Source organism: Protopterus annectens, chromosome 10.part0 (genome assembly GCF_019279795.1).
Source record: "Protopterus annectens isolate FY-2018-M chromosome 10.part0, PAN1.0, whole genome shotgun sequence".
NCBI lineage: Eukaryota > Metazoa > Chordata > Ceratodontiformes > Protopteridae > Protopterus > Protopterus annectens.
In genome coordinates, this window is record NC_056744.1 from 1,578,317,573 (window position 1) to 1,578,341,967 (window position 24,395).

Sequence of the window (24,395 nt, forward strand, 5' to 3'; positions counted from 1 at the left end):
TAAAAATCTAACAACACATATCACTAAATCTAAATAGAAAGATACGAGAAAAAAATTAAATTTGAGAGAGAAGTTTACACAAAAAAAATGTTAAATATACGAGCCTGAGCCAGAAAAACGACACCCTCGCAGCTGAAGCGGCAAATGAGATCTGGGTAGCTTTCGCTAGGCATTATGGGATAAGAGGTAGCCTCGAGCCAGTAAACAGCTCTCAAGCTATTGAAGATGGCCGAGTCGGAGCCGAGGATCGGCTCCGAACCCAACCAGCAAGAATGAAGGCGAGATACACAACTTAACATCAACTGTTACTGCAAAGGAGAACAGTACTATTTACAAAGATTTTTCCACTATATTTTCACCAACTGTCTTATGACCATTGAGCTAGCCTGCCACTCTACTAATCACTTTATTAACCCATCCATTCCCCCCTGAGCAGTAGTCCGATGTCTCAGTAATTTCCTGGGAGTGAGGGTCAAGTGTAATGGAAACAGCACCAACATCCATCTGAAAAGCAGGGGTTGCTGACTAGGCAGGCCCTAACTGCTCCAGCGTATGGTTATTGGTGTTCAAGAGGTTGATTTGTACATCTCCATGTGACATGACCAGTTGCCCCCCCCCCCCCTTGAAAATGACCACCTCTGTGTGATCCCTAGTCAACACTAGATATTCTAACATGGACAGTGTGTCTCTTAGCATACACTCCTCTTCCCAGAATAGAAACTGTCAGGTTAAGCACCATCATTCCTCTCTTCCTCTGCACCAGCTCCAGCAGGTGTCAAAGCATTAACTGAGCTTGGGTTGCCTGGATCACAGTTATGGCTTTACCCCTCTATGCTAGCAGAGATGATACTTATGAAGAATTGGTGCCATATAACCACCAACAAATATATTAGAGACAGTCTTTATAGGTCAAACTATAAAATGTTGTACTCAGTAATCCCAGAGCAACTCTCAACCACACCAAAAGGCCAGCTTCAGGCAGCTCCTTTTCTGATTCATCTTTTTTTTTGGTACCAAAGAAAGAACAATTGAGCCATAGTCTTGATCTGACATACTACTAAAGAGTTGTAAGGATAAAGAAATTCACTAAATATGAAATATACATACCTCCATACTGCAGTTCATAAGGCCCACAGGCAGTTCCTTCTAATGCAACCAGGGTGTTTACTAAACAGCTTTTTAACCACCTATGTCTTTATGAAGTGCATATTATACTTACTTTTATTACTCATTCAGGCTCAGTATGTAGAGTTTATAAGTAACCCTACAGAAAATTCTTCACTATGTTGGGACTTCTGTTGAGTTAAAAGAAACCAGACTTAACACCTTTTCAGACAAAAGAAGACTCATAGAAGCTATTCTAAACAAATAATTATGTACTGCTTCCCTTGCTCAACAGAGAATGCAACTAAAAATAAATTCTTATCTCATATTTCTTACACAATCCAAATTACAGTAATAACTTTCCTGAAAGCCCTGGGGTATATGTCTACATTCACTCTCACAAAACCTAACAACAAACTTCAAATTAGCAGAATGAAAGCTTAGTACTTACTGTAATGACAGATCTGCAGGGGCAGTTTCATCTCCATCATCTATAGGACGAAGACAGGCTAGACATGGTCAGCCCAGCTCACACAACTTTCTCAGGCTACCTTAGCCACTGTCTATCATTGCAGTAAGCAGATAACTTTTATATCTGTTTGGAGTTTCATCTCCATCACCTACAGGGCAGAGTCCCATGCAATTCTCTTAGGTGATTCCTCATGGCAGAATACCCAGATAGCACAAGCTTGGAAAGCAGACTTCCACCTGGAGATCACATCCAGTTTATAATGCCTCACAAAGGTGCTCACGTAGCAACCACACAAACACCATCCACAGAAACAGTGCCACAGAAGGCTTGAGAGACAATTCAACTGGTAGTATGAGCATTAGAGAATACAGGTGTGAGTCTGTCACATATTTGGTAACTCTGCTTTATGCAATGGGAAAACCAAACCGACAGGGTTACCTTTGGCATATTAGTACTCAATTTTTGCAATACAAATGTAAAAATAAAAATGGAAGAATTTCTTTAAGGGTTTTCTGCTATCCAAATAAAATCTTAAGCTGTTTACATCCATAAAGTACAATAAATACTTCCCACAAATAGTGGAATTATGGAAGAATACTAGGTAGTTCACATACTGGTTTATATTAGATTCTGTGGCAACATTTGACACGAAGGAAGGATTTATTCTAATTGATGCCCTGACTTTATGGAAGAATAATAATGGGAGATACACACACATGGCTTGCAACTTTAAAATCTTTCTGCCAAGATGACAACCAAGAGGATTTTTTCCAAGTGAGAAATTTCAATTCAGCCAAGGAAAGTGGATCAAAAGGAGGATGAGTACTCTTCACTTCAATAAAGTACAGCTTCCAAGGAGAAATGGGAGGATTTGAAAGAGGGGTGTATCAGAAATATGCCTCTTAGGAAGGTTTTACACACTTTGAGGGATGTTAGAGAGGCAGAATTTGAACCCTGATGAAAACTGGGTTTGATGGCCTGATGTATTTTTGCAGAAGAGAAGCCGGGATCTGAATCAAAAATCTAAGACTATACCTTAGACTGCCGAAATAATGCTTGCCCCACCACCACCCCAACAGCAAAGAGAATGTGGTCACTATCATGTTGGGCTGGGGGTTTGAAAGTGTTGGTCAGAGAGACAAGTATGACCCAAGGAGGTGGTCCTTATATTTTTTTGGATATTCTGGAACGGACTGAGTTTAAAAGCTGATCCCACTGCATTTTGAGATTCCACTGAAAAAAATCTAATGAAAACTAAAGTTTTTTACTTACCATAATGACAGATCCATACTGTCTGTCTCCGTCTAGTTCAACTATGGTCTTCAGATCCGACACTGGCCAGTTCAAACTCGCTTGGCTGTGACAACTTCCCACTCCTCATCCTAATCCTCATATCACGTCTGCCCCATAACCACTTGCAACAGATATATACACATACAAAAAAGGTTCCCCAACTAGGGAGGACACATGACTCCAAAGATCTGGAACAGATGATCTCCACTATCTGGTTATCACAGAAAGAGAAGCTCACCATGCCAACCAAAGGCAGGGGGGAAGGTTAAACCAGTTGGAGCCAGACAAAATGGATCTATCATTATGGTAAATACATAACTTTTATATCCGATGTTGTCTGCTCCATCTGGCTTTAACCTGTGGGACAGAGTCCCCAGCCATGAAAATTCCTCAGACGGAACTAAGGAAGGATATTCCACAACACAGTGGAGCCAAAGGAAGGCCTGGACCTAGACTGAATATCCAGCTTATAATGCGATACAAAAGTGTGGTGACCCAGCCAAGCAGCAGTTGCACAAGCTTCATCCATTGATAGTCCAGAAAAGAAAGCTGTAGAAGTAGCTATAGCTCTTGTTGAATGACCCTTAGGCTTATGTGGAAGGGTCATGCCTTTCAAAGAATAGGCAAACACAATACAATCTGACAGCCACTTGTATAAAGTCCCTTAAGACACAGGTTGCCCAGTCTGGATTTTGAAATGGAGGAAAATAATTGACTGGATTTTCTGAAAGGTTTGGTACAGTCCAAATGAAATCTCAATTGCCTACGTACATCCAAACAATGCAAAAGTATTTGCCTTTTTTGAGAAATTGGGAAAAAAAACACAGGAATATGCATAAAACTATTAAGGTTATTCTTGGAAGCTACATTTGGCAGAAAAGAAGGGTTCATATGAAGAGAAACCCTGTCTTTATGGAACACCAAATAAGTAGGTGAATCAAGAGCTTGCAACTCCAAAACTCTCCCCGCAGAAGTAACCGCTACCAAAAACACAGTTTTCCAAGATAAGAACTACAACTCAGAAGTAGCTGAAGGTTCAACTGGAGGACTTGCAAGGCCAAGGGCAAATCCCAGGAAGAAAGCAGATACCAAGATGGGAAATGTAGCAAAAAAAAATACCCTAGAAGAACACCTTGGAAATCTTGATGGAATAATCAAAATCACCAAACGTGAACAACTGAAAAATAAAACAAAAACACAGTTGCAGTACTGGCTTGGCATTTATTCAGCACATCACATCACATCTGGTACCTCGGCATTTCACCTTCCAAGGATGAAATCAATTGTGCAAACCCAATCTTTTACACCCGGTGTCCCCTGTTGGCTTAATTTAACAAACATATTACCACTTAAATAAATGATGAGATGCTCCCAAGCAACACATGCACTTCAAATGTGCATCCTGCTAAGGCAACTTGTGCCCACAGGCCACACATTTCTTAAAACCCTTACCTATGTTAAACACCAGAGACAGAAATACAAAGACCTAGAATACCAAAATTCCTAACAAAGAAATACAGTATGCTAATTAAGACTAAGTACACCAAAGAGGATGAGAAGTCAGAAAAGATGACAAAGAAATATGCAAAACTGGCAACAAAACCTACATACCTACCTATCTATCTAAGACGCAGGCAAAAACTAACACTAAGGGAATACTAGGGTAAGGCAGAGCAAAAATTCACCAAACACATTACGTTGAGGTACCTTTAAAGAAAGGCTGAGCAGAGCCAAGATCCAGGTGCTAACCGGAATGGTGGCAAACTAGATCTGGGGATTACGGCAAGGAGTGGAGAGTTGTGGGTATGGGAGGTGGAGCCAAGCCAGTTTGAAGATTATGAAATGGCAGATCTGAGTCAGATCCAAAGACCCACAAGTTGAAGCCACACAGAGCAGACAACATCAGAGCATTGGGTATAGAACACCTTGAAAATCATGAGTTCCATGAGTCCCAGAAGTCCCAGTGTATGAAGGCACAGCACTTGCATGACAGCATAGTATCTGTAGAACTGTAGGTTTGTTGAGCTGAATTTTGTCCAAAGGGAAACAAGCCTGGACAATCACAGTGTTCAGACTGCAGGTTATATTGAGACCAACTGAGACTTGGAATTTCACTTCTTTCCTAGAACTGGAAAAGCTTGAGTAGCAAGTCCCAGGAGCCAGACTGTCCATTGATAGAGCTGTAAGGAGACAGTCATCAAGGTCAGGGAAGACTCTGGAATCTTGGAGCTAGACAGCTGGCATTACTTTGAACATCCATTTGCTCAACTCCACAAGGGCTGTGATGAAACCAAATGGCAGTATCTTTAATGGGAAATGACTGGACCCTATTCGGAACTGAAGGAACCTCCTAGACTCCTTGGCAATCCTGTTGTGAGGTACATATTCTGAAGGTCCAAAGAGCACATAGAGCCTCCTTTGGACTGATGGGGGGGGGGGGGGGTGCACTATGACCATTTGAAAAGGCTCCCTTCCCATGTACTGGTTTAGAGTGTTCAAGCTGAAGATGGTTCTGAGGTATTTTGTCTTTTTTGGTACCAAAAAGAATGATGAATAAAACCTTGTCTTTCTAATCAAGTGGGATCTCCTGGATAACACTTTTTAATAATGGTCTCTGGGCCACTAATTTTACTACAGTTCTTTTTTAGGGTGGGATGTTAGAAAGGGGAAGAGACTATAGTTTGGGAAGGCAAAGAAGGGAATGGAACAGCCTCTGGATACCACATCCCTTATCCATTTATCAAATGTGATGGCCTCCCACACTGACAGGTGGGGAGTCACACTCCCGAGGGCATCAGATGTTCAGGGTCTCAAGGATTTGATAGCTGTCCTCCAGAAGGAGGACTGCAGGATCCCTGGTTATTATAACAAAACTAATTTCCTCTGGAAGTGTGGCTGTTCTAAGAATTACTGCATCCTTTGTGGCACTTGCCGGAACGTATACATTTTTTTTTTGTTGGACACAGAAACCACACTTGGCACAGACTCTGCTCCAACCCACAAAAAGGGCAAAGTGAGGCATGAAACTTCACCCCAGCCTTTATGAAAGTACTGCCCTCAGACTTCTTTTTCTCAAGCTCAGCTTTGCAATTGGCTTGAAAAGCAAAGCACCATCAAATAGAGCATTCATAAACTCGTCTTTAAAGTTATTGGAAAATTCCATCAGGAAAAGCCAGACATGGTATCAAACAGTGAGACCTGTGCCTACTGCCCCAAATGAACTACCTACCACACTACGGGTCTCTCAAATGGTCAGGACCTACCAGTTGGAACTGCAGCTTGGTTTCAAGTTCTGATTCTGGAAAGTCTTCCAGATTATGAGCTGAATCAGCTCCCTCAGGAATTGTAACAAATGCATCAAGCATGTCTGACAGAGAAGGGTGAGAATGAAAATGTAGTTTCCCCAATATGCCCAGGGCACACGACACCTTATTTGTTGGATGAATGGCCTTGGTATGTGGCTTGGAAGCCTTCTGAAGTGTAGCAAAAACAGTTACACAATTCACAACTGATTTCTGCAACCAGCCTGGCCAGACCTTGTGAGGCTGAAGGATTTTGACAGATTGTTTTCAGTTGTCACTATCTCCAGGTTCTTCCATGCATTTTAGGTTACTAAGTTAATGTTGTTGCAGCTGGAGGAACCACTGACGAAGATGGCCTGGAGTACTGGAAGGCCTCAACCAGGATGTGCTCTGCCTCAGGGGTGTCTTGGTGCCACCTCCGCTTGGTTCCTGATGAATTCTAATATCTTTCTGAATTTGGGGTTATCAGGCAGTAAAAAGGGAGAATAAGCTACCATGTCACTGTCTACATTTGATGTGGGAGAATCCATGCAGAGTTGATGTAGTTCCTCTTACTCATGGCACTGTCGCCACCTCTTGGGGGGATGTCTACAGAACAGGAAGACTGAGGGGGCTATACACAGTTGAGATATTCCTCTTAGATGCCCCAGCTTCTCTGTGACAGATCAGGCAGTCATGGCAAAAGCAGTAGGAAATGGTCACAAGTAAGCTATAGTCTGAACCTCTGGGGGAGCTCATGCAGGGACACCTACAATGTGGGCACAAAGACCCAAGGCATGAACAGTCTAGCACAGGGAATAGGTGCCGGCCAACAGCAACCCAGGGTTGGAGGCCAAAAGTGGCATCCTTGTCATCAGGATCAAAGGGCTAGTGCGATCCCTAAGGCCATGATATCTAGGTCAAGACTGGTGCCCCTGCCATCCAGCACCTGAGGGACAACTCTTGGATGGGACACTTGGCCCATGAATGAAAAAGGCTGACGTCGACCTCAAGACATCAACCCCAATGCTGATGTAAAGACTGACCCCCAAGGTTGAAACTTCACACAGATCTTGATGGGTTAACTAATGGTCAAGTTGGAACTGGGGCTTGACCTAAGCCCAGTTAGGAAGGAACTGAAGAGGAGAATGAAAAGTTAAGTAATGAAGGTGCCCTCAAGCTCCTGAAGTTAATGGAGGAAGACACTTGAGACCATATATGTTGCTTTGTGAAGAATCCTTGCCATATCTTTTTTACAGTCTAGCTGGACAGAGACAGACCTGTAGGGCCCAGTGGAGACTGGGGAAGAGGGCACGGGGTTCTAAAACTCTGACTCAGATGCCACAGAAGAAACCTTCCCTTCCCAAATAGTAACTGCAGGTGAAAGTTTCATGGCAGCAATATCTTGGGCATGTTTCATCTTCACAGCTGCAGGTGAAATAAGCACATCATCCAAGTAAACCTTCTTACCAACCTCAACAGTTTGAGATTTCTTGGTCATGGTAGCAAAATATTTTTCAACTGTGTTCACGGTTTGGTAGAAAGTTAAGAACTGGAAGGGGAAGCCCTAGAATCAGCCAAGAAGCTTACCCTAAGTTTCTCCAACCACATCCAATAAATGTGGAGGACTTAAAGAGAGCATACATATTTCAGTCTTCCATAAAAAGCAATGTGATTACTCTATGTGGAATTTTTGCACATTTACATGTTTTAAATAACTGCAACTCCTAATTCTTCTCCATATTTCAAATAACTAGCAGGCAATTGCAAGCAGTGAATGGTAAATGCAGGCAAGTGGCTAATAGGTTAACATCAAAGAGTGAACAATACAGCAAACAACTGGCGGCTACCAGCAGCAGCTTACAAAAAGGCTTTCAGAATACTGCTAACAGCAACTGCAGCAAAATGCAATGGCTTGGGGAGAGAAAATGTATCTTAATAAAACAATAAACTAACAGGAAAAATTCAACTGAAATAACAAGAGGAACAAAACAACATGTCCTGCTAACACTTGACTTTCTTTGTAATGGAGCTTGCAGTCTCTGACTATACATAAACCATGTAATGGTCCCAAGAAGCTGTGTGTATGGTATGTGTGTGTGTGTGTATGTATGTGCAGTCTGAATGTCTATGTGCATACTAGTCACTGTGCTGAATGCTGACTAAACACAATTTAAACCAAAGTAACACAAATTGTATTATGTATCGAATACAAAATGTAGTGACAGACATTTAAAGGGACACAGTTATATTTCATGCACACTACTGTTACTTAGGTACACGTACACGCACTGTGGTAAACTTGCGTTCACCTGTCCTGCTTTGTGTTTGTAAACTTTTTGATGTAAGCTCTTGTATTTCAAAGTAATCACCCTTCTAGAAAACCATCCCAGACATCAGAAAGCAAACCATAAGTGCTGTGGTTAATTACTACTTCTACGATGTATGGCTGTTCTACACTACTTATCTACCAGAAATTAAACACATTCAACATACAGTGACTACACTCAGTGCCAACATGATGGCACACAGAATATACCTGAACTGAAACACTGCTTAACATGCAGTGACTACAAGCAGTGCCAACCTGAAGTCACACACAATATAACCAAACTGAGATACTTTTTAACATATAGTTACTATACCTAAAGACATACAGGGTGTACCTTAAATGAAATACTGATTAACATATAGTGACTATACTCCGTGCCAAACAGACATTAGATAGGATATAACAAAACTGAAATACAGATTAGTATGCAATGACTATACTTGGTTCCATCCTGACAGCACACAGGGTGTACATGAACTGAAATACTGGTTAACATATAACTATACTCTGCACTAACCTGATGTCATACAGGATGTACCAGAACTTAAATACCGGTTAACGTACAGTGACTATATTCTGTGCCAAAATGAGGGCATACAGGATGTACATGAACTGAAATACTAGCTCCAATGTTGTCTATTTTCATCTGAGTCAACATTTTGGGTTCTTGGATCCAATCAGATCTGACCTTGGCACCTTTTAGAAGCTGTGATTCCAGGGCTCTGACTCTTCCCTTATGCATAATTCCCTAAGTTCCCCCAAAATACCCCGGATCTCATTTGACACCTGATCATTTGGACAAGTATGCGAGGGCTCTGACAAAAAAACAAGCCAAGTCTTAGCACTTTTTCTGTGCTATCATTTTAGCATATTTCTTTCCTGCTCATTTCTTCTTCCCAGTAAATATACAAAAACGAAAAAGAATTAAATAGAAACATATTGTTATAGATTCTAGTAGTTAAATCCTTTTCCTAGCTTCTTCCTATCATTATTAGTGGTTAAACTTTTGCTATCTCCTTATTGGTGTTATTATAGTCTTAACCTTAGTTAATAGTGTTTATGTACAGTATGGTTGGTTGAATAGGACTTACTCCAAGCTTTAAATAGTGTTTGGCCTGTGGTTATATGATTATGCCTGTGCAAGCACATGTGGATGCAGATTGCAAGGCTTGTATCTCCAGCCTCTTCAGGGTCGCAACGACAAGTTGATATTAAAAGGTCTGATTTCTGCTCAAACGAGAGACAGTGCTCAATCGTCAACTCCACAACCAGATTCTTCAGCAAAAAGGCCATCAAAGAAAAAGAAAAACCTAAAGAAAAGAAGAAAGAAAAGGATTTTGATAATAAGAAGAAAAACACCAGAATGCACTCAAGAGATCCATTAGAACTCTTGGGCCTGGCACCAAAAACTCCAAGAGTCAGACCCAACCACTATTTAAATCTGTTCACCAATGACTCTTCATCACTTCACCAGAGTCAATGAGTACTAGACTTCATTTCCCATTTTTACGGGAGAGGCCACTTTTGGTGGCATCTTCATTGTGATCCTTTCATTCATTAAGGAGCCTTACTGAAGCAGACATCGACAGGATGATGTGGAGATTCCTCTAGATGCAGATCCAACTACGAGTTATCCCGACCCTGGCCCCTTTGTGCACACTGAATACACATCCGGCTACCTCTCCACTGGTATCTCAGATTCTGGTATGACCGTCAGATCTGATGCCCACAAGTCTGAGCCTCCCAGATAATCCTCATCAGATCAGACAGTTCTCTTCATTTTGACAGTATTCCTTACTCTCTCAACTCTGATTTTGTCAGATCAGGACAAGTATTGGAGCCAAAGCCCCCACACTGTGATTTCAGGGGGTCAACTCTCTTTTTCCCTCTGAGCCTCTGCATTCAATAGCTTGACACCACTGTCAACATCAGAGTAGGGAAGGATCGGAGTGGAGAATGCTTTTCTCATCTCTCTTTCATATTGGCAGGGTGTCTCTTCAGCTCTGACTGTAGGCTCAGCTTAAAAGGCATTGGAAAGAATTTTTACCAAGCCAAGAGAAAAACTGTCTCCCCTATGCCTGGCTCCATCCCAACCCTTATTGAATATTGCCTCTGACTCCACACATCCAGATCAACTGGGACAGTCAGCCTCATTCAGCTTTGCAGGTGCTTCCTACACAAGTTCCCTGTCCGATTCTGACCCTTCACCAGAACTTCAAATGCGACACAGATCTAGGAAACATACATGTAAGGGGAGACATTTGGAGTTCTCCCTGGAATCAGTTACAGAAGACACACACTGGATGATGATGAAGGGTCCCCATAATCCACTCTGGAAGATGTCACTTTTGGTGGCATTCTAGAATTGATGAAACAACAATTGGTCCACCAATATGCACTCTCCTGAAGAGTTTGTGTTTCTTGAATCCTTTGGGGCTGATTCTTCTACTTCTTGGGTGGCGCTCTCCTGATGACCTCATAGATCTGGTGCCCCAGTGGGCTTGGAAGGATCCTGATATGATGGAGCCAATCCCCAAAGAAAAAAAAATGGAGAAAATCTCAGTTGCCCCAAAGAACAGGATGCATTGGAGCAAGGGTCTCCCAGTAGATCCCATGGTTTTGGTGGCAGCCATATAGAAGGAACTCCCAGAAGTGAGTACATTTATCCATCCTCCTAATGAGGAGTCAAGAGCATTGGGCATGTTCAGGAAATATACTTTTGCACTCAGAGTGCTGAACTAGCTTGCCCACAACACATTTTCAGACAGTACTCAACAAGGAACTTACCTAGTCCTTCTTTGGTAACTTGCTGGCAAACATCCAGAAAACAGTGGAGTCCCAACTGTCTATCCTGCTGTTGATGTCCAGTGTATCTATGCATCTGCTTTGTAATACAGCTGATGATATAAGTAGAACAGCAGTCACCGGCACAGCCATCTGCCGGTATGCCTGGATGCGATTATGTGACTTTGTGAAAGGCTTACTAGGAGTGAGCAAGACGGTAAGACCTGTCTGCCACTGGGATCCACATTTCCACCTCTCAAAGGACATTCTTGAGGAACCATGTGTGGGGTGGAGATGTGGTTTAGAAAATCCCAGGTTTTAACCATGACAGACCCTACTGGGACAGAGAGAGAAGCAATTTCATTGGATGTTGCCCTGCAGGCAGACTTCTTTCACTGAGAAACCCTATCACTGTTCATGAAGAGCTGCCCAACTACCACACTCTGGAGGCAGTTGGGGGGCACTTATCCCTGCACCTTCAGGCCTGGTGGGCTACTCCACAAGATTCTTAGGTGCTGAGGATAATCACTAGAAGATTCCTGATGTACTACCCAATCAGGTGAAATATGCAGCAGCATATGTATTAAAGATGTTGGAAGAAGAGTCATCTATCAGGTCCCCCAGACCAGTTATTATCTGGAGTCTAGTCCAAGTTGTTTTTAGATCCAACAAAACAGGGGAGGTCAAGCGATTTCTGGACCTAAGCTACTGCAGACAGTTTGTAAAACATACAAAGATCCAGATGGTTACAATTCAGTCCACTCTACATCTTCTATGAAGATTGACTGGATGTGTTCTATAGATCTCCACAATGCCAACTATCATATCAAGATAGCAAAGCAGTCCAGGCAATGTCTCCATTTCTGGGTACAGGACAATTACTACCAGTTCAGGGCAATGCTCTTCAGTCTCACCACAACCCCCTGGGTGTTCACCAAAAGCATGGCAGTAGTGGCAGTATAACAAAGACTGCTAGGGTTCCTGGTGTTCCCATTTTAGACAACTGGCTCCTCACCATTGCAACAAGTAATCTTCTGGTTCAACAGTGGGACATCTTGCTCCAACCTGCAAAGACGTTGGGAATTACAGCCAATCAGGCAAAGAGTCAGTTGATACCTACACAAAATATAAAGTTCATAAGATGCCACCTGAACATGTTCAGTCAAATAACCAAACTCCCATTGTCCAGGATTTCATCCCTCCATCAGGTACTCATTCAAGTTATTCAATGTCTATATCCTCCTGTGACTCTCTGACTGCTAGGGTTAATGACTTCAGCGATTACGTTAGTTCTACTAGCAGGATACCACATGAGAGTTCTTCAGTGGACCCTACTGGTGCAACTGCTCAAATATCGCATCCTCTGCATGCTCAAATTTACCTACAGCCCATTTGCAGGACTCACATCAGTTGGTGGTTGACCTCCTTGGAGGTGCTGGAAGATTGACCACTCTCTTCCTGTCCTCCAATGGCTACCATAACCATAGATGCTTCCCTCCTGGGGTGGGGGTGGCATTTCAAAGGGAAGATGGTCCAAGGTTCTTGTTTGAACATGGAGGCCAGTCTTCACATCGGTATTATGGAGAGGAAAGTAGTCCTCCATGCACTGCTGGCTTTTCTGGACTGTCTCCCCGAGGATGTGATTTCTATCCAGATGGCAACATGGCAGTACTCTGACACATCAGCAAGCAAGGGAGAACTCACTCATCTACTTTTCCGAGAAGCCATGAGAGTGTAGCAATGGGCAATGCCTTCCTGTCGCTTTCTCATAGCAGAGCTTATCCCAGCGACTTCCAGTATTCTAGACGACAACCTGAACAGGTACATTCTTCTGCCTCACAAGTGGTCCCTCAGTCAGGCAATGGCAACTCAAATCATCCATCACTGGGGGTCAGCCTTGCTGCAGTCTTTTTCCTTCATACATAAACTACAAGTGCAGCAGTTACTTTTCCCTAATTCCTCCACAGAGTCAGTCACCAAGGGATGCTTTAGTCCACAACTGTCCCCCAGGTCTTCTGTACACCACCCATACCACTGATAATAAAATTTACTTAGAACACCAGAAAGTACAAGGCCACATTGCTCCCTTTTGGCCCCGGTATGTTTCGTTCCCCCTTCCTCTAGCCTCATCTAGTACATCCACCCTGAATGTTGGACTGCCATCCAGACTTCCTGAATCACCTATCCAAGCAAGCCTCGCCAGGATCTAAAGACCATGAAACTAACCACAGGTTATTTCAGTTTTAAATTTGGCCATAGATGCCAGGCTATCCAATTTGGTGGTTCACATTTTATCAGCTTCACAGAAGCAAAATACTAGGAAAGTTTATCTCAGCAAGTGGAAACATTTTTCTGTTTGGGCACCTTCCAAGTGGACAGATCCTTTCTCAGCACCTCTCCCTTCCATCCTGGACTTCTTGTCAGATCTTTTCCAAAAAGGCTCCAATTTTTTGACAGCCCTTGTTCATTTAGCAGCCATTTCCAGTTTTCATGTTGGACACAATCAAACTCCCACTGCTTCCACTGAAGATTTCAGGGGCCCCCTATAAGGGATCCAACTCCTCCATGGCATGTAACTATCATGCTACAGGCCATAACTCAGGCTCCTTTTGAACCAGCAGCCACAGTGGATTTATTATTTTTTTTCTTGGAAAACCACATTTCTGGTGGCTGTAACTTCAGTGAAGAGGATTTCCAAATTTCAAGCACTGTCCTGTAATCTTCTTATATGATCTTCCATAAGGACAGAGTCTCTTTGAGAATGAATCCCACTTTCCTCCAAAGGTGGCATCCAGAATGAACCTTAACCAGACCATCAATCTGACAGTATTCGTCCCACAATATACCTTACATTTACTAAATGTTCATAGACAACTCCAGATTTTGTCTGAACAGGACTAAAGATATTAGGAAGTCTGATCAGTTGTTTGCTGCTTTCTCCAAAGCAAAACTCATCCAAAGTGTGTCTAAGGACACTATATCCAAGTAGCTTTCTGATTGTATAGTCTTTGTCTACAACAAGTTGGGACTATCCTTATACAAGAACCAAAAGCTCATTCTGCAAGGGCTATAGCTACTTCTACTGCCTTTATGCACAGAGTTCCTACTGATGAAATTGGTGCTGCAGCTCTTGGTCTACTGTCCACATGTTTATGTCTCACTACAAGTTGGATTTCAGTCCAGATCCCATACATCCTCTGGCTCCACTATTCTCAGGAATATCTTCCTTTGATACCACCCAGGTGTTGGGTAGCTTGGGAATCTGTCCCAAATGTTGAATTGGATGAAAACAGACAACATAATTTACAAAGGTTATGTACTTAACATAACAACAGATCTGTGTTGTCTTGTTTTTGTCCAGTTCAACACCCCTCCCTCCATTCCCTTTCCAGAAGTGTCTCCTGGTGCTCCCCTTTGAATGTATGGACCTCACCAGGGACCTTGTCATTCTACAGGTTTAGATTGCTGTTCTCATTTTTATGGATATTTCTTTGTCCATATTATATGCTAGTAAATCCAACACAAGAACCCAGAGACACACAATAAAGCTCCCAGTCAGTGAAGAAAATACCAAATGTACCACATATTTTTCAACAGCGTAACCACTCAGAGTCACTTAAAATCACACTTTTATTGAAATCACCAACATTAACGTTCAAATCATACGTTTTCATTTTGTCACTTCATCAGATGTGGGTAGAGATGCTACACCTGGAGGGCTTTGTAAGCCTACCTCGTTGAATTTTCAGTACCTTTCAGAAGTATTTAACTCAAACCTGAGCCACTTAACTATGGAAATTTACCTAGTCTTTATTTAAAATTTTAACAGTTGTTGGGATTCTAACATTTTAGCTAGTTTAAGATTGGAAAGACAGTCTTGAAAGGAACTTTCTGATTCAGCCCCCCCCAACACACACATTTGGGACTCTTTATTTCTTGCTCTCCCTCTCTCTGTGCATTCATTTTCTAATGAAAAAGCTTCATTTACCACCATTCAATCTAGCAGATTACAACAATTTTGTTTCTGTCAAAGAAAACTCTATTCATGTCAATAACTTCAGCCAATCAGTCTTTCAAACATCAGACCCTTGTCAGTTTCTTCACTTTAGCTAATTTTCCATTTATGACATTAATTCATTGCACACTAATTCATTCTTTATGGCCAGAGCAGCCAGAGTCCAACCTTACTCAGTCTGTTCATATTCCAACCTTCTCCTCTCTCAATACCCTAGTATCTTCTTCACACTGTGAATATTCATAGATAGATTCAAAATTATGTGGACAGAAATTAAAAAAATGTGACGAGCTGTTTGTGTCACCAAAGTTAATAAACTATTTCTTTCGGAATGGCTTTCTAACTGTAATATGTATATATATATATATATATATATATATATATATATATATATATATATATAAATATATATATATATATTTACATATTTGCTGTTAAAAATATTTTTAAAAAACCCAAGGTGTTGCAAGGCCCATTCTACAACATCATTCCCAACATCCGCAGTTAGCACAGAGTATTAAGGCTATGATCAGTTAACAAGCTTCTTCCTATGGTCCAGTTTTAATCCCATCATCCACCATTTGCCATTTCTCTGACTCTGAACAGGTCAATTAACCAGACAGTAACAGCCGGGTCCTCCTGAAAAGGGACAGTTGTTTCCAGTGGGCTTTCTTGATTAACAAATAAATCAAAGTGGCATTATATCATAATGCTTTGTTCGATGGCATGGCTGCAGCAGCTATCTGCTCATCCTTCTGTACCTTTGCTAAGTGCTGCAGTGTGGGGCTGCGGACATCAGCTGCATGTTTTCATATGAGAGATGCCCAACATGACTGGGCAGGAGACACTGCACTAGCTATTCCTGTGTACTGAGCTGCTGTACAATCCGTAACTCTGGATCTGTTACAGAGGCTCATACCAATCCGTAACTCTGGATCTGTTACAGAGGCCCATACTCACCCTCCCTCCTTCTTTAGCTTCATCTTACTTCTATTTCTTTTGTTTGATCTAGAAACACAGCCTTGGAGACCAGCACTGTATTATGAATAAGTGATAGGGTTTGTAGCCTAGGGAATGTACTGTGTACAGACGGGTCCTAAAATCAGACATCAGTTTAGACTGTCCTACAGCTAGAGCTCAACTTGCAGACACACAGTAACAAGTACCAATAATGTTTGCTTTTAAAGAATGTTTATTTTGTTTATTTTTTTTCCCAGGTACATCCTACAGCACACCTGTAGATTGCAGCTCTCAACACAAACTAAAACAAGATAGCCATTTTTCCATTAAAACTTTAGACAAAAACACAGAGTTATTTCCACACTTCAGGCTGTCAAAAATTGAGAAACTGGTAAAGGTGTATTAATGCTCTTTGGTGTCATACTTGTAGAAACAGTCAGAACAATCTTGTCTAGCTAAAAATATCCCTCATCACAAGACTGAATACAAAATAGCATGCAAATCATGAATGTGTGATTAATAATATAAAGCCTGTTCAGGCTTTACTGTAGGGTTGCAGTCACATGCAAAACTATGTGTGGGGAGGACCACAAATGTTTACATTTAAATGCAGAAACACTCACTGCTTCCTGTGTTACCTTCCCTATTACTCACATACTTGTAATTAATTCATGTGGGTATTTTTCTTTTTTCTCTAAGTGTTTACATCCTTCCTGTTTCTCCCTTGTCCAGACATGATTCCCAAACATCATCAACCCCCTGTAAATTCTTACTAAATGTTCATTATCAACCATCTTAGAGTCCGGCACTAGACAGATTTAAAACTGTCATCACAAGACAATTTACTTCTACAAATACGATGCATTACATCTACCAATATTTAAAAAAACTTAAAAAATTGAGCAGGGAACTTAAAAAAAAACAAAAAAAAACAAAAGGATTACTAAACTATAAATGCAGTTCTGATCTACATAAACACACCCCAACATACTGACCCCTGGCAGCATCTGTCTAGACCAAGATGTGCGCAAAGCATAAACAAAGTCTGCTTAGTTTGCCAGGAGTACTAGACTGCCAAGAAACTATCAAACAGCAACCAGATAGGGGCTTCCATCACTTGAATGACCTTTCTGAAGAGGCAGAAAGGTCAAGAACATGTAGGACAGACATACGGTATGTTTTCTAAGGGGTGAGAGAAATTCCACTATTGGGTAACATAGATCTACAGTTCATTTAATAGTATGTGGAGTTTCTCTGCTGTCAGAATTTAGGCATATGAGAAAGTGTCTAGGCACCATTCAGACCACTATGGGTTCCAGAAAATTCTTTAGGGATCACCCAGCCTGGTCATTAAGGTGCACGAAATGGATACCCCAGTCCATAACAAAGGGTCATTTCTTCAGTACCTCGGGGGGGGGGGTCTAAAAGGCTTTCTTCTTTGTACTGGATTCTGTTAAGTTAAACATTACATAAGATTTCCTGCTCAAGCCTTAAGAGTTCCATATTGGAAAGGATAAGGTGTCTTGTTTCTGATTTCACCAGACCCTGAAAGTCAAAGCAAGAACCTCCCTGCTCAGTCTTGTGTGAGATACCACAGGGATGTCAATAGCTGTAAGATCTGACATAGACCATACTGAGGAGAAAGGAACCTCCGAGGCCATGTTTTATGATGTGTGTTTGAGTTTCTGTTTGTGTATGTGTACCTGACTTTGCCTATTACTTAGAGTTTCCAGTGATTCTAGTGGCAGCTCATTTGTGGAGTTAATAATATAAATTATCTTTATGGTAATGCAAAGGTCTTAAAGTCATCTCTTTTGATTTGCTCATATAATCTTTTCTAACCAAGTGCTGCTTTCAGTGCCTTACCTTTACGCTTTGCTCATTTGTTCCCTAAGTACTATGAGTAACTTTGACAACATGCACATGCATATAAAATGAAAATTCAAGATAGTTAAATATCATACATCTTGCCCAGTGTTCTGTAATTTGTATGAAGACAGATTTCCAAGACTCATAGGATGCATCTCATTCACCTCATTTCACAATTACTTTGCCTTACAGCAAGCACAGACAATTAAAAAAAATATGGTGTGTCTGTTTGCTGTCCATACCAGTATCCTGCATTATCAGAAACATTTTCAAAAAAAGTTTGCATGGAACAAAGCACAAGTTATACAAGATGAGAAACTAGAGTGAGTTATCCCAAAGGTCATAGTCGGCCTTAGGCATATGCCAACTAGGCGGCCGCCTAGGGCGCTGCTCTATCAGGGGTGCTTTCCCAGTATTTATTTGGTGTAGGTAGACCAGGATGGGGGCACCGAGTGTTGTGGTGGGGGGGCACTGTGGAGCCCTTTTGCCTACAGCACCAGTTGACCTAAGGCCGTTCCTGCCAATGGTGGGAGCTGGTGTGCAGTGAATCACCTCCTCCTAGTAAAGGGTAGGTGGATGATATGGCTTCCTGTTTTTAGCAAAGGCAGAAACACTTAAACTGTATGGTATCTAAGATGCACATATTAAGCTACAGCAGGTGGAGACCTTTCAGTCGTGGACCATTCTGAGATGAATTCCAGTCAAGGACATGCTTTATGACAGTTTCTCATTCCAGTATCTGAAGGCCTATCAGGTTTGAACCATTCTGAGATGGGATCCAATCAATGACAAGCTTTAGGTCAAGTTCCTACTTTAGTGCAGAGGGATGCTGTGCTGCACAGGACACATTCTATAAAATGCAGTAGGTAAGTGCTAAATGAAACTAGATGAAGCTGACTATAATTCCCAGAAAGCTAAACATCTTAAAACTAAAACACAAAGGGTAATTATACAACAGTGTTTTGAGCTGGCTAACATTAAGCATTCATTCAGATACAGAATGATCTGGTGATCAGGATTTTATGCTTGTGTAACTTTGCTGATATTAGTGATAAAGTGTGTGAGGACACTACCCTACAGCTAATGAAAAACCACAGAAGAGAGTTTGGAAATGACAATTTTGAGAACTTGGTCAGAGTGGCAAAAACATGCACTAACACTTTTTAATCTTGAAGTATTCATAAAAAATACTTTACATCATGGAAACACCCCAGTAATAATGACAAAACAGGTGAAAAACAAATAAAGGAGACCACAGAGATTTTACTTTGGGTCACAAAAACTCTGAAACCCCTTAGACCCAAGCCTGATAGGTACTGATGGAATAACAAACAAAACTGAGGTCTTGATATTTTTTCTGCACTGCTTCAAGACTTCCCTGTTTTGGATTTTAGCAAAGGCTGGATGCATTGCTGAGGTAGTTAAAAGTGTACCCCATTTGATTTTCTTCATGGCTGCTTCCACAATTCCAGGATGGGTCCATATGAGTTGTGTTGTGTGATGTCCTCAAAGGTATCAGAAAGAGAAAGAAACATGCAAAAAATTAATTCTGGAGCATGACCTCTTCTCCTGATGCACATGAGGTCATTTGTATGCTAATGGGATGACCTGAGAAGATCCCTTAAAGGCAGGTAGAAGACCTTAACACCTGTTTCACAATGGGGTGGTCTGGAAGACATAATGGGGCCTTGATGTACATAACCAGGGGGAAGCACTGTATGTTTCCCTAGCTTTCATATTTCTTGGAACCAGGAAAAGACAAGGATGCTATCAGTCTTCTTTTACTCTGCTTTTGAAAATATGGTTCTCTGCTAGACAGGCTTTGTGAATGGCCTGCTGATCAGCTGTAAAACACTGCCACATGACCATCATAAACAATGGATCCTTTAAAGATATGCTGGTGACTAAGTAAATATCTGTAAGCTGATGGTACTAGTTTCTTTCAGATCTGCAAATTCACCAGATGCAAGACATTTCTTAAAAGTCTAAGTGTAGGAAGGAATGTCAAACACAACGGCACCTGGCATACAGGGACTGGAAAGTGATCAATCCATGAATTTCAGCAGAAGACACCCTACAGGAATCCTGGAGGATGGGAACCTGCTAATAAGAATGCAACCTCAATAAATTCTGTAGTCAACTGAGGTGAAAAAATAAATTCCGGTGTGGCTTTCACAACAGTGAAAAGAGCTAAGAGGTAAAATTACTAGCTATGCTGTAAATCACTCTTGAAACAACAGTTACTAGTCATCCCTAACCTTTGTTTTCTCCTTTCTTCTGTCTTCTACTCCTAAAGCTTAATTTATGTCACTTTTCTTCTCATTTCTGAGCTTACTCTCTTCTTCGGCTGGTTATCACTCTGGTCATATTTCTTGGGTAGGAAAACCAAACACTGAGAATCTGTTATGCTCCTTGGGCTGTACTTATTTTTCACCCTGGTTAGCCACCTATCACGAAGGAAGTTTTTCAAGTGTCATCAGTTTATAAAGACCTGGTTATTTCACTTAAGTGGAAGTAGAAAAATAATTAGGAATCTGATCCCTTACTGTCGGGAAAGGAACAGAATGAATCAGACATACTGAAATTAGTAACTGTATACTTGCAGGGTCGTTTGACAAGTTTCTTAAGTGTGAGAACTACAGTGAATAATATAAAACACACAGAAATGTAAAATATACAGACAGTGACAAGAAAAGTTTCAAGTTTGACCACTTAAGCTGTGAGAAAGAAGGGCAGCCAGCACCAACGTGTACCACTGTGGATGGTCATAGCATAAGCTGGCATCAGTCCTTAAATGCATTCTGCAGCAATGTGAATTCTCAAAATCTACAAAGTCTGTATCCAAACTAGGTGTTACTGTCTTTTCAGCCACATTTTGTTTAGTTTTGTTTTACTTATCTAGTCCCCCAAGTCCATGGAATTTACCAGACAGCTTCACTACCTGCACCCCCGTGACTCATCCTTTCCTCTTGTGGGTGAGAGACAAGCACTTTTGGAGGGGGTATCAGCCCTCCAGCCCATTTATTCCCCATATGGGCAGCCTTATCAACCCTTCTGCTATGCATGAGGAAAGAGGTGGGCAGTAGGGAGCAGGATTCCCTAACTCACATCCTTTCCAGGAGCTTGCAGGCTCCACAACTGCTGCTACTGCTGCTCAGAGGCAGGCATGCTGTGTTACCACACATACTTCTAAGGGGAAGTGGGGCACTGCCAATGTAGCCTGGATCTGTTAAGTTCCTTCTGTTGGAGGTCAGCCACCTACTGGTAGGTGTCACCAGTGCATCCCTCAGGATGGTCAAACTGATGATGGCCACAAATTACCATCCTTCCCATCCAGCCCTTCTAGTGCACATGTCACTAATCAAACATGGCTAAGTTGGGTCGAAGTCAGGGCTTCATCCTCCTATGTGACTGAAACAGATATCCTATTTATTTATTTTGTAGTGGTGGACTAGCACAACCCGGACCTTTATCAGAGTACAAACATTTCAATCAAAGTTTACATCATCAAGCTGTGTCAGTGGTACACAACAGTAAAGCCCTTACTACTGCCTACGTGACCCAAGTTTAAGTCCTAGCTCAGCTGCTTGATGACTCTGTGGGCTTGTCCATCCTGGTGGGTTGTGAAAGTGGCAGCGCTGGATGCACCACTTAAAAGCTAATACTCTTGGTGGAGGGCCTAACAGGTAATGTGACCTGGGGGTGGTCTTGAGCCTCACCAATCTGCCACTGACGGTGTCAGACTTGTGTGGCCATGCAGGAGCATGAACCATAGTGGGAGGTATTGTGATGCAACAACAGTGATGTGATTAGCTTGTCCCTCAACCCAAAGGGTACAATTATGCATATAATTCAATAATAGCTCTTACTTGCCATGATGCTGGTGAGAGCTTAATTCCTTAAAGTCTGCCTGGATGATAAACTCCCCCTCCATCAAGCTTTTGCCCAGAGCAGACATGGAGGATCCTCCATGAAGAGACCTTCCCCAATGTTAGGGAACAAATGGCACAAGCCCAGCTGGGGGGAGGTTTGTGAGGCAAACGACATGGGAGAAAAATGACCTAGCAAAAAAAAAAGTTCACCTAACAAACAGATTTTCAGTAGGGGGTCTCTCTCTCTCTCAAACTACAGGTTCTACAATGCTCTAGATATTCTCCTCATAATTCAAAGGTGTTCTGTGACGCATACACTGATCCACAGAGAGTGTGGAATCACCTGTCACTATGTGACTGTCTGACATCCCACATCAGTTACATCATTCACTCATGACTCAGCTGCTCTAGAAGCTGCAGTCATCAACAGTAGAGCTCCTACAAGTTATCTTATCTAGCAATAAACACACCATGACATTGTGAAGTCACAGACTGCTCATGTGTCCTAGCAACAGTGGTCAGAGTGGAGTCCCTACCCAGTACACAAAGTCATGAGCTATTGGTCTGAGGAGTGTGTGTCACTGCACAGAGCAGCCACAATGGAATCAAGTGATGTGGCATCTATAAAGAGGTTAACTAATCTATAGTATTAGTTAAGCTCTTCCATTCTTTATTTACCCTACTTTCTTTTCTCTCCACACACTGCTTTACTATTTCACACCTTTTTATTTGGCCAAGTGTTCCTTTAAATCATTCCGTTACACAGTCCTCATTGTGATATGCTGACTGTAAAAATACACACTTGTTAAACCTTTTCTTAAATAATCTCCGATTATCCTGTCAGAACCTATGCAATCAGTAAAGTTTGTACCTTGCTATATTTATTTTCCTTCATTTGAATATTAATAACTTCTAAATATATTCTTCTACTGCCAGTAATTAACCCCCCCCCAAAAAAAATCAGGACCCCACTTCAGCTGGACTATCCTGGTAAAATTAAAATGCATGGTCAAACACACTAAAATATTAAAAAGTTGTACCTCTTCAAGTCTGATTCTTAACATCTGAAGACTATGCCTACAGCTTATGATTTCTCATGGAATGTCATGTCTTTGCACATCTGGAGGTCAGCAGAGCTGGTCTGTAGCTTATGTTTCTGTAAATATAGATGGTAAAGTTCAATGCACGCAGATGGAATAACAGACAATTCAGCTAAACAGAAGGGGTCCAACTAGCCACAACTTAAATGGGAGGGAGGCCTTAACCTCAATATCACTGTATCAGAAGTAGTTTTAAACGTTATGATGTACAGTAAGTAACAATCCCGAGTGCATTACTTCCCTGACTCCGACCTCAGACACAGTACCTTTCATTTCCATTGTTAACCTTGAGACAAAGGAACAAGATTGTTTCCATGAAATCAGACACTAAACACAGAAGTACAGTAAATATTAAGAATGCCAAGTATTCCAATGACTTTCTCTAGAAAACATCAAAACTATTTTTCTTCAGTATTTTCTTTAATGGGTAGAAGGGGCAGGGGCTGGCCATACTTCACATGTTGCAGTCACTGCTGTACGCTTTGTTTTGACTGACCAAATACCATATAAAGACAGCAGCTGCCATGAAACTGTAACCACTAATTCCCCTGAACACATTTTTGAGCTCCAGCCACTGCTTAACAATAAAGCAGTTGTGAGAGAGAGTTGGACAGTTTGGTTTAGCAGCTACTGTTTGCAAAAACGTCATATAAATGACGGAGGATAGAACAGAAACAGCAGAATGTTGTACCCAGTAGAGGCTACTCGGTTATTGTCATATACGAGACACGCAGAGGTCTCACTGAAAATATTCACCAGTTTATTTCAGGTGCATAAAGACAGTAACGGAGTCCTGTTTTTTTCCAAACAAATAACTACAAGAACTAGGATGAGGTGGTGAATGTTTCAATTAACATGATGAACGGTAAATATTTGAGACCGCATTCCGGAGCTGTAGGTACAGTAAGACATACGAGAATTAAGAAAGCATGAAACAAGTACAAACAGAGGAGTTAATGGGTAGTATGGGGTAGGAAAAGTTAGGTTGTGGGCTAATTAGGATGTGTAGCTTTTCCATTAGGTAAGGAAACAGAAAGACTCCATGAGCCAAGCAAACACTGGAAGCTCAGCACTGAAGATTAAAGTTATGAGTTGCATCTTGTAATCCTGGGTTTGAGTTCCTTAGTCTGCATTTGCTACTTAGCAAGCAATTTAACTAGATAGATCTCTCGCTCACCTATGAACAGAAGAACTTGTAAAAATAAATAAATGTCTGAGAAAGACCAGAGCACATTTGGATTACATAGTCGACATTAAACATTAATCTGGGACATCTGAAATATTTAGTCTGACACCATCTGTTGGATTTAATA

General features: G+C 41.5%; 1 protein-coding gene across 3 annotated transcripts in view; it reads right to left on the minus strand.

Annotated features, from left to right (window-relative positions):
- The window catches only part of LOC122813750 (protein orai-2-like), a 777,435-nt gene that overhangs the window by 565,516 nt on the left and 187,524 nt on the right, over positions 1-24,395 (minus strand). The window contains exon 2 of one of the 3 annotated variants that reach the window (XM_044086228.1): positions 1,220-1,295. The exons of the other annotated variants lie outside the window; for them this stretch is intronic. The gene's annotated coding sequence lies outside the window, so the exon portion shown is untranslated. The remainder of the gene's footprint in view (positions 1-1,219; positions 1,296-24,395) is intronic. 3 annotated transcript variants of the gene reach the window in all.